The following is a 9,545-nucleotide window of genomic DNA, read 5'->3' on the forward strand; positions in this document are numbered from 1 at the left end:
CCATTCTACTCTGTTTCTGAGTTTGGCTTTTTAAAATTTCACATAAAAGTGAGATCATACAGCATTAGTCTTTCTCTGTCTGGCTTATTTCACTTAGCATAATTCACCTCAGCTTCATTCATGTCCTCACAAATGGCAAGATTTCCTTCTTTTTCACAGCTGTATAATATTCCATTGTGTATATATATCACATTTTCTTTATCCATTTATCTGTTGATGGACATTTAGTTTGTTTCCATATACTGGCTATTGTGGATAATGTTGCAGTGATCATGGGAGTGCAAATATCTCTTCAAGATATTGATTTCTTTTCCTTAAAATATATATCCAGAAGTAGGATTGCTGGATCATATGAGAGTTCTAGTTTTAATGTTTTGAGGAACCTCCATACTATTTTCCATAGTGACTGCACCTATTTGCATTCTCACCAACAGGAGCACATCTTAATTTCTATACTAACACAGTATTCCAAGCTTTCCCTGCCCGAGCTCTGGAAGTAGCCATTTCTACAGGAAGCCTTGGTTCCTTTTAGTGAAGAATAGTATTCTGAAACCAAGATTTGGTCAGTGCGTTGCTTATTGCTTTTAGGGTGTTGATGCTCCTGGGCCCTTTCAGTGGACAGACCTGTGTTCACATACACCCCCACACACATATTGAAAACCATGAGTTAACATCAATACTTCCAATCCCAAACCATCATAGAGGTCATTGTAGTTTTCACCCTTTATATGTAACTCCCTTTATTTGTAACTCTCTTCTCTGACAGTGAAAAACCTGGCTTTCACTATTCTCAATGTATTTACTTATTATAGCCAGTCTTTTCCCACCACTAGCATTCCCCTACACAGATGATCTCCTGGCTCTACTTGGGCTTTGACACTCCATGCTAGCCTACTACCATCTCTCTCCCTTCCCTTGCTTCACCTTGGACAAGCTGCACTTGGCTGCCTAGATGATAGCATTGTGCTTAAGCTTCTACACCCTGTGCTGAGCTGCACTGCTGCCCTCCCCACAGCCCCCGGATACCCACCTGGCTTGGCCCTACCTTATAGATTTTGGAGTGAATTATTTATAAAGGAAGGAGGGAGGGAAGGAAGGAAGAAAAGAATGAAATTTATCAGTTTCTAGGCTCACCATCTTTTGGTAATCCTACAGCTTTTCTCAGTGTTCAGTGTTCTTCTTGCTGATGTATAACATTTAATAATAATTTTCATGTTTTTGGCAGAGTGATAACTGGCTATAAAATTCTAGGTTAACAGTTTTTTTCCCCTTTCTCTTCACTTTTTTTTTAAAGATTTTTCTTATTTTTTCCTTTTTCTCCCCAAATCCCCCCGGTACATAGTTGTATATTCTTCATTGTGGGTCCTTCTAGTTGTGGCATGTGGGACGCTCATGGTTTGATGAGCAGTGCCATGTCTGCGCCCAGGATTTGAACCAAAGAAACACTGGGCCGCCTGCAGCGGAGTGCGTGAACTTAACCACTCAGCCACGGGGCCAGCCCCTCTCTGCACTTCTTTTTAAAGAAACTTTTTGGAGCAATTATTTTAGGTTTGCAGCAAATTTGCAAAGATAATATAGTTTTCATATATTGTTCTTCTCACCCATTTTATCCCTTATGTTAACATCTTAGATGACTACCTCTCTGCACTTTTAAGATATTATTTCATTAACTTCTGGTGTCTACGTTTGCTGCTAAGAAATCTGCTGTCAAGACAATTGCCATTCCATTTTACATTATTTATCTTTTCTCTCTGATAGATTTCAAGACTATCTCTTTACTCTTGATTTCTACAGTTTCACTTTAGCGTGCCCAAGTTTGGTTTTATTTGTATTCATTCTGCTTAGTATTTAGATTGTACTGATCTGATGATTCATCAGATTTGCTTTCTTTAATTCTGAAAGATTGTCAACAAAAATTTCTTCAAATATTGCTTTCCTATCATTTATTTCAGTTTATTCTACTGGAATACCTATTCATTAAAATGTTGGAATCTCTCAATCTATCTTCCATATTTCATAACTGCTCATATAAGTCTGTCTATCTATCTATCTATCTACCCCCATCCATCCATCCATCCGTCCATCCATCCATCTCTCTCTAGAAGGGAGAACAATCCAGTCCTGTTTATTGCATTTTTTTTTTTTAAAGATTTTATTTTTTCCGTTTTCTCCCCAAAGCCCCCCGGTACATAGTTGTATATTCTTCGTTGTGGGTCCTTCTAGTTGTGGCATGTGGGACGCTGCCTCAGCGTGGTTTGATGAGCAGCGCCATGTCCGCGCCCAGGATTCGAACCAACGAAACACTGGGCCGCCTGCAGCGGAGCGCGCGAACTTAACCACTCAGCCACGGGGCCAGCCCCGTGTTTATTGCATTTTTAATTCAATCACTATACATTTCCTTTCTTAATTTCTAATTGCTTCTTTTAAATATCCATCTGTTTTTGTTTCATTTTTTACCTGTTTTTGTTGAAAAATTTTGTATTCTTTTAAAGTGGAGGTTATGCTGCATTCTCTCTCTCTCTCTCTTTTTTTTTTTTTTTTGGCAAATTCCCAATGTTTCTAATTTAAAGTCTTCATTAAGGCATTCTATAAAATTAATTTTCTGGAGTGAATGCATGATCATTAATTTTGTTGCTTTTCTTTCTTAGCAACAAATTACTGTTTTTAGACTTTTGGTTTACCGGTAATTTTAGATAAGAACTTTTTGTTTTTTGTTCCTCTTTCTTACTTCCATCTGCCTCTCTGTCCAGTATTTTTGCAGTTCCCTTCCACTCAACCATTCTTCAGATCCTTCATCTGTAATCAGGCTTTAAATTGCTGGGTGGGCTTCCTACCTCATAGTGATAGTGGAGTACCCAAGAACCAGTCAAATAGCCAGTGAACAGTTTGACTCCGTTCTTATTGGCAAAGTTATGGGTTTTAAAGCTATAGCTTATGAATTTTTAATAGGGATGATATTGCCCCCAGTAAAGTGAAAATTGATTCTTGGAGGGCAAAAAATCTTAGCTATTACAGTGGCCCTTCAAAGCTCAACCCTATTCCTAAAAATCTTATTCCTTAGCATTTAATTTCTCTCTTTAGGGAAAATTTAAATTAAATTTTCCTACTTAGGGGGATAATAATGAAAAAAAAAAAAAAAGCTAGAAACATTGCTATACCTCCAGACAGAAGTCAGCTATGTTTTGTTCAGTCTACTTTCTTAAGTAGTGAGCATTGTTCCCCATCACTTATGGAGTTTTTTAAAGTCTTTGGCTCCTGAAGAGCTGATCCCCTGGCATTTCTGTTCCATGAAGACGTTTATTCTGTTTTCAAGTCTGAAACATTTTTCTTTTTTTATATTTATTCACATATTACTATATATTTAGAGCATAAAAGAAAAACTGTGAACTCATTACTCCATCTTGACTAGAAGTCAATATTTATTTTTATTTACCAACTGCTACTCTAATGTCTTCATAAGGTTTTTCTTAACATATATTTATATGACTTATAATTCTTATAAAAGACATAATATAGAAAAAGCTAGCTGATAGATGTCAATTACATTCAGTCAGTTATCTGTACTTTACTTTCTAGCTTAGTGTTTTTGAGGTTCTAGATAATGTAGATCCTTTTTAGTTAGTACCGTCTTCTCTGGGAGTTTCTGGGCTTTTGAGGTCCCGTTATTCTGCAGCTGGAAATTCATGGCTGAATCTCTCTAAGGTACCATTCAATTCATTCATAATCTGCTCTCTGGTGACATTTGCAATTAGACTCCAAAAGTTCTTCTCTCATTGTTTCAACCTGGATAGCATGACGCTTCAACCATTCGTGTTCATATGGCAGTATAGCATAGTGGTTAAGGGGACAGACTGCTCAGTTTTTTGGGACCTCTGTCTCTGTCTCTTGGATTTAATGCATTTGGTTTTAAGACAGCCTCTCTCACACTTTAGTAAGGTTTCCAGTGACTGACAAGACAATGGAATTGTGTTTCTCTTTTTCTTTTTTTAAAGATTGGCACCTGAGCTAACAACTGTTGCCAATCTTCTTCTTCTTTTTTTCTGCTTTTTCTCCCCAAATCCCCCCAGTACATAGTTGTATATTTTAGTTGTGGGTCCTTCTAGTTGTGGCATGTGGGACGCCACCTCAATGTGGCCTAACGAGCAGTGCCATGTCCGTGCCCAGGATCCGAACCAGTGAAACCCCGGGCCACTGAAGCGGAGCACATGAACTTAACCACTCAGCCACAGGACCGGCCCCAGAATTGTGTTTCTTGATCAGAGAAAATTATTTCACAGTGTTCTAGGTTGATTTCACATATCTTTAATCATTTAGAAGAGCATTAGAAAATATAGACGAGAAAAAAATGAAAGAAAAGTCATTCGCAATTCTTGTCATCTCTTTTGGTATATATTCTTCCAGGTCCAAAAATGCATCTTTATATTTCTAAATAGTATACTATTATGAAAGTGATTATGCTGTAGTTACCAGTCCATAAAATATCTATTTTTCTTATTTATTAATACAAGATGAATATATTTCTGGGTTAATAATTATGAAATCCACGTCATATACTATTGTATCAATTACATGTTTCAGACTACTTAGCTTCTTTCTATTGTTTTGCTATTTTGAACAATACTGAAATGAACAAGCTTATACATATATTTTTTTTCTCATTTGTTACTGTTGGAGGAGGTCATTGAGAGGACATGACCACCAGTTGACCTAAAGACTAGACCTGGGCAACCACAGGCTCCTCGCCCCCTTCCCTGTCCTTGGAATGCATGTTCTGCCCACTGTTCCCACAATGGGAACCTGTTTCAAGGATGTAGCCATCAGAGAACAAGGTGTTATTGAGACTACCTGGACAGAACAGGTGACTGAACCTAGTTAAGTCCTCTGTATAAACTCTTAAGATTCTGGCAGGTGGGTGTGGAGATCTACTTGTCTTGTGGCTGCCCAAGACGAGCCTCACAAGTAAGTTCCTTTGCTTATTAAACTTGCCACTTACCAATCTGGAGTGGTCTGCCTCATTCATCAGTCTCTCCTTGCCTGTCATGTATGGGAGCTAGTTTGCAAACCAGCAGTTAGGAAGAATTCTAACAACAAAATTCTAGAGACATTTTGATTATCTTTAATCAGAAGGAGATAGAAAGCTGAGGGAAGGGCTATTGTGACCACACCCTGGGAAGTGCCAGGCACGTAGTAGGACCTGGATAAATGCTATTAAATGAACAAAGTGTCAGAGTTAGCACTGGGAGCTTTAGTAAGATGAATGAAAAAACAAACAGCTCTGAAGAGTCTGAGACAACTGAGAAACACAACTTTGTGTCCCTAAAGAAGGGTTTTTGTGAAGCCTGAAAACCTGGAAGCATATTTCGTAGCAACAAGTCTTGCCCTTTTATCCAGGTTAATACTGAAATAAAATGAAATTTTATTTTTATGATTGAATGAGTTCAGAATACATTATGCCCACTCTTATGTCTGGAATCATCTTTATCTCTCTTTATTTCATTAGCTCTAAATGAACTTTTCCAATTTTCCATCATGTACTTTGTTGGTCCGTTTTAACCCTCTGATTGAGATTATGGAATAGGATTGAAGTGAGGAGGTAAATATTTGAAAAATTTGAGCAACCAGCTAAGAAAAAAAAGAAGGTATAAAAACCTTCCTCTTGCTCTCTTTCTCTGTTTTTTTTTTTTTTTCCCTCTAATCTCCATAGTTTGCTACAATGGTGTGGTCCTCTCACTCAACCACTTCTTCCTCAGGGAGTCACTGGAAAGTTTTTAAGTTTAGTTCCTAGGTATGACTTGAGATGCAGTGAAAGCTTCAATTTTCTGAAACGTCTGTTTTGAACCATGGACTTAGAACATAATAAGAACCAGGAAGTGGGTTGACAGGGCTCAGAGCAGCCAAAATAGGCAGCATCAAGTCGATGACCTGAGGTGTGGGCATTTTACTCACAGGAGAGGTCCTCAGACCTTACTCTGACTATGTGCTGAAACCAACGATCTTTGATCAGCGGATTCTGAACACCCAGCAGATTATTAGCAGTGGATTAGAAAAGGGAACCAGTAAGGCTGGAGGGGAGCAGAAACAGGGAGCTCCCCAAAGGAAAGGGACAGAAAAATGAAAACCTCAGACAAGAGCAGTGTGGGGTAAATACCGGTGGGCAGAGTCTTGCCCAAGGCAACAACCCCAAGAAGGCAGTCACTGAAGTGCATGAGGATGAGTCATCAAAAAGATGTTAAATTCAGTGTAATCTGTTTAAGAAAGCAGAGAACATAGACTATAATGGAAAAGGATTTCCATTCAAAACTATGAATGTCTTAAAGGTTGTGATGCTTAAAGGAGTCGGACTTGCAGACATCTAGGAAGTTTGACTTTTCCCAAAGGATTCTGGGTGGCTGAAGTGTTACCAGGTGATTGAGATGTGTTCTTTTCCTCCTGGTTTATAAAGCTTAAAATACTAAACATTTGGTGACATATGGGGATGCTGGTCACTTGCGAATGAAGTCATCTATACGACTGGGTTGTGTGGAAAGGAGATGAAATGGAGAGTAGGGAAAACAGTTGTAAAAATCACTCGAGTTTAAAGGAAAGTGTGGAGGTGCCTGATGCTGGGCACAGAATGGTTGCTGAATGCACATGTGTAGAATTGAAGAGAGCTTCTTTTAAGACTGGCTCTCATCCAGTGCTTTGGCTGGCACACCTGGAGCTGAATGTAATGGAGGATGGTTGAACAAGGAAAGGGAAGAGTCAGCCTTGGGGGCTTGGGCAGGACCAGGGTCCAAGTTAAGGGTTCCTGAAATGGAACGCGCTTGTGGTCGTCCATGCTTCCTGTGTAAAGGCTGTTTTGTGTGGCATTTTGATCCCGGAGGTGCTTTCACCAGATGAGAAGACCGGCTGAGCTGTGCCTCCATGGCCTGCCTCCGGCCTGTCTATGATCTGCAGTGGTGTCTCAGCACGTCGGTGAGGAGTTCCTTGTCGTGCCTGGCCCATCTGGGCCACAGCAACAGGGTGAATAGCAAAGCAAGAGGAGCCCTGAGGTTATCATTTTGGTGTCTATTTTCCATTTCACTAAGAAAAAAAAAAGCTGAGCTATTTAGGTTATTGATGTAGATGGGTATTTTTTTCTTGAATCATCCATGAAGAATCATGTCACAATAATTCACTGAATATAAGGTAGGCAGAGGCTTAGTTTTTAAAAGACACAAGAGATTTGTAGAGTTTTAAAAGATACAAATTCCACTAAAATTCCCACTATTAGTTGACGGGGCATCATTCCCTCTAAAGTCTTTGTTATGAAAGCTGCATAAAGATCACATAATCATTTATTGTATAATTTAATACTATTGTTATTCATTTACAAAGCATTTCTTTTTGGAAAAGGTTTAACCGTTCGCAAGAAGCTTGTGAGGAAACCTATCTTGCTCCTATTTTACAGATAAAGAAAAATGAGGCTCCTGGGGTTGAAATGAGAACCCCAAGCTTTACCAGAAGAGGACTTAGTGTTCTGGAAGAGAAGAGAAGAGTTCCCTGTAGTTCCATCTTCCTTCCCAGAGATAACAAAAGTGGACATTTTGAGGTATTTTCTCTGTTTTTTTTCCTTTGCTATAAAAGCAAAATATATCGTAATATTTGGTAAATATTTTCTTATGTTATTCAATAGTCACTGAAAACATAATTTTTTAAAAAAAATTAGTCTTTTATTACTCAATCATGTGCTTTGTAGAAAAATCAGAAAATTCTGATAGGCACAAAGAAAAAAGTTGATATTCCCATCTTCTAGAGTTAATAACTGCTAATATCCTGGCAGCTTTCCTTTCATATTTTCAAAATATATATGAAATATATATTTATATACTGTTTTTAACAATGAGATAATAGGAGATACATATATACACATATATGAGTACATTTCGTATTCATATTGCTCTTTTCTTTTCTATATAACATTTCAATGGGCAATTTACATCCTTTCATGTCTAAGCAGAGTTAGATAAACAAAGCATTCTAGGGGCCATTCTGGGAGCATTGTGGTTAAGGCCACGTGCTCCACCTTAGTGGCTGGTGGTTCTCAGGTTCGGATGCTGATGATCTATAGGATGGATCTACGCATGGCTCACCAAGCCACTCTGTGGCAGCGCCCCACATACCACAACTAGAAGGACCCACAACTAAAATATGCAACTATGTACTGGGGGGCTTTGGGGAGAAAAAGGAAAAAAATAAAATCTTAAAAAAAAAAAAAAGATCTGGCTTTAGCTCCTGCTCTACTAATTACTAGCAGTATGAACTTGGACCACTTACTTTCCCTCTTGTGATCCCAGTTTTCTCATCAGCAAAATGGGAATAATAATCAGTGTCACAGAGGATTAAATGGAGTAATGACCGTGAAGGACTTTCCAATGTTATTAACTATTATAAATATAAACATTTCAAAAGAGTGGCTGGCATTTTGATGTCATTTTACTGTATAATAAGACAATGTATGATACAAACAGAAAGTATCTTGGCCTCTCGTATTTGAAACAGCAGAGCAACGAGGGGTTTTGGGGCGACAGGAAAATGTTTAAGAACTGTTATGTTCTGAAGTGGGAGCAAACCCAACAAAGAATTGAAAGAGTACATGTAAAATGCTGTACCTCGTTCTCCTTCTGAAGCGGTTTTGCATCTGGAACATTTGCAGGTCAGTGCTCCAAGGACACTGAATGGCTTGTTGGCAGCACAAAATGTTGGTCTCGTAGTGGTTCTGTGTCCTCCAGGGCTGGTGAGGAAACGCGCGTATGCTTGTCCTAAGAGGGTGCGTGCTCTCTGAAATAGATGGAGGGTACTACCTCTTTCTTGTCAAAAATCAAATTGCATGAAATTCTTCATTCCCTGTGCAAGCAGAGAAGCTGGAAGCGTAAGTAGAATGGAAAAACAATCTTTCCTTCTTAAGGTCCCGAGGAAGAGAAAAATCTGCTGTCAGGGGACTAAATGAAAGATTGAATTGGACAACATGGAGCATATGTGGGAGTATAAGTGGGTTGGGTGAGATAGAAATATGGGTACCCATATTTTATTTGGAAAAGGTTCATGCTTAGAGAGGAGGTCCTGAGACTGGGCAAGAGAGAGTGGGCCTGAGAGAGGTCCAGGAGTCCTTGGGTTGGAGTACACCAGGACCAATGTTTGGGGCTGTGCCAGGCAGCTCAGAGCAGAGGTTAGGCTGGAGCCAGGGTAGGCTACTATTGTGTGTGTGAGTAATGTAGGAGTGTGTGTGACAATGCATGAGTATATGAGTGTGTGACAAAGTATGTGCATATGAGAATGTGAGTGGGTGTGTATGTGTGTGAGAATGTATGAGTGTATGTGAGTGTGTGAGAATGTATGAGTGTATGAAGGAGTGTGAGAATGTATGAGTGTATGAAGGAGTGTGAGAATGTATGTGTGTATGAAGGAGTGTGAGAATGTATGTTTGTATGAAGGAGTGTGAGAATGTATGTGTGTATGAAGGAGTGTGAGAATGTGTGAGTGTATGAAGGAGTATGAGAATGTATGAGTGTATGAAGGAGTGTGAG

This window comes from Equus quagga, chromosome 9 (assembly GCF_021613505.1).
Source record: "Equus quagga isolate Etosha38 chromosome 9, UCLA_HA_Equagga_1.0, whole genome shotgun sequence".
Lineage (NCBI taxonomy): Eukaryota > Metazoa > Chordata > Mammalia > Perissodactyla > Equidae > Equus > Equus quagga.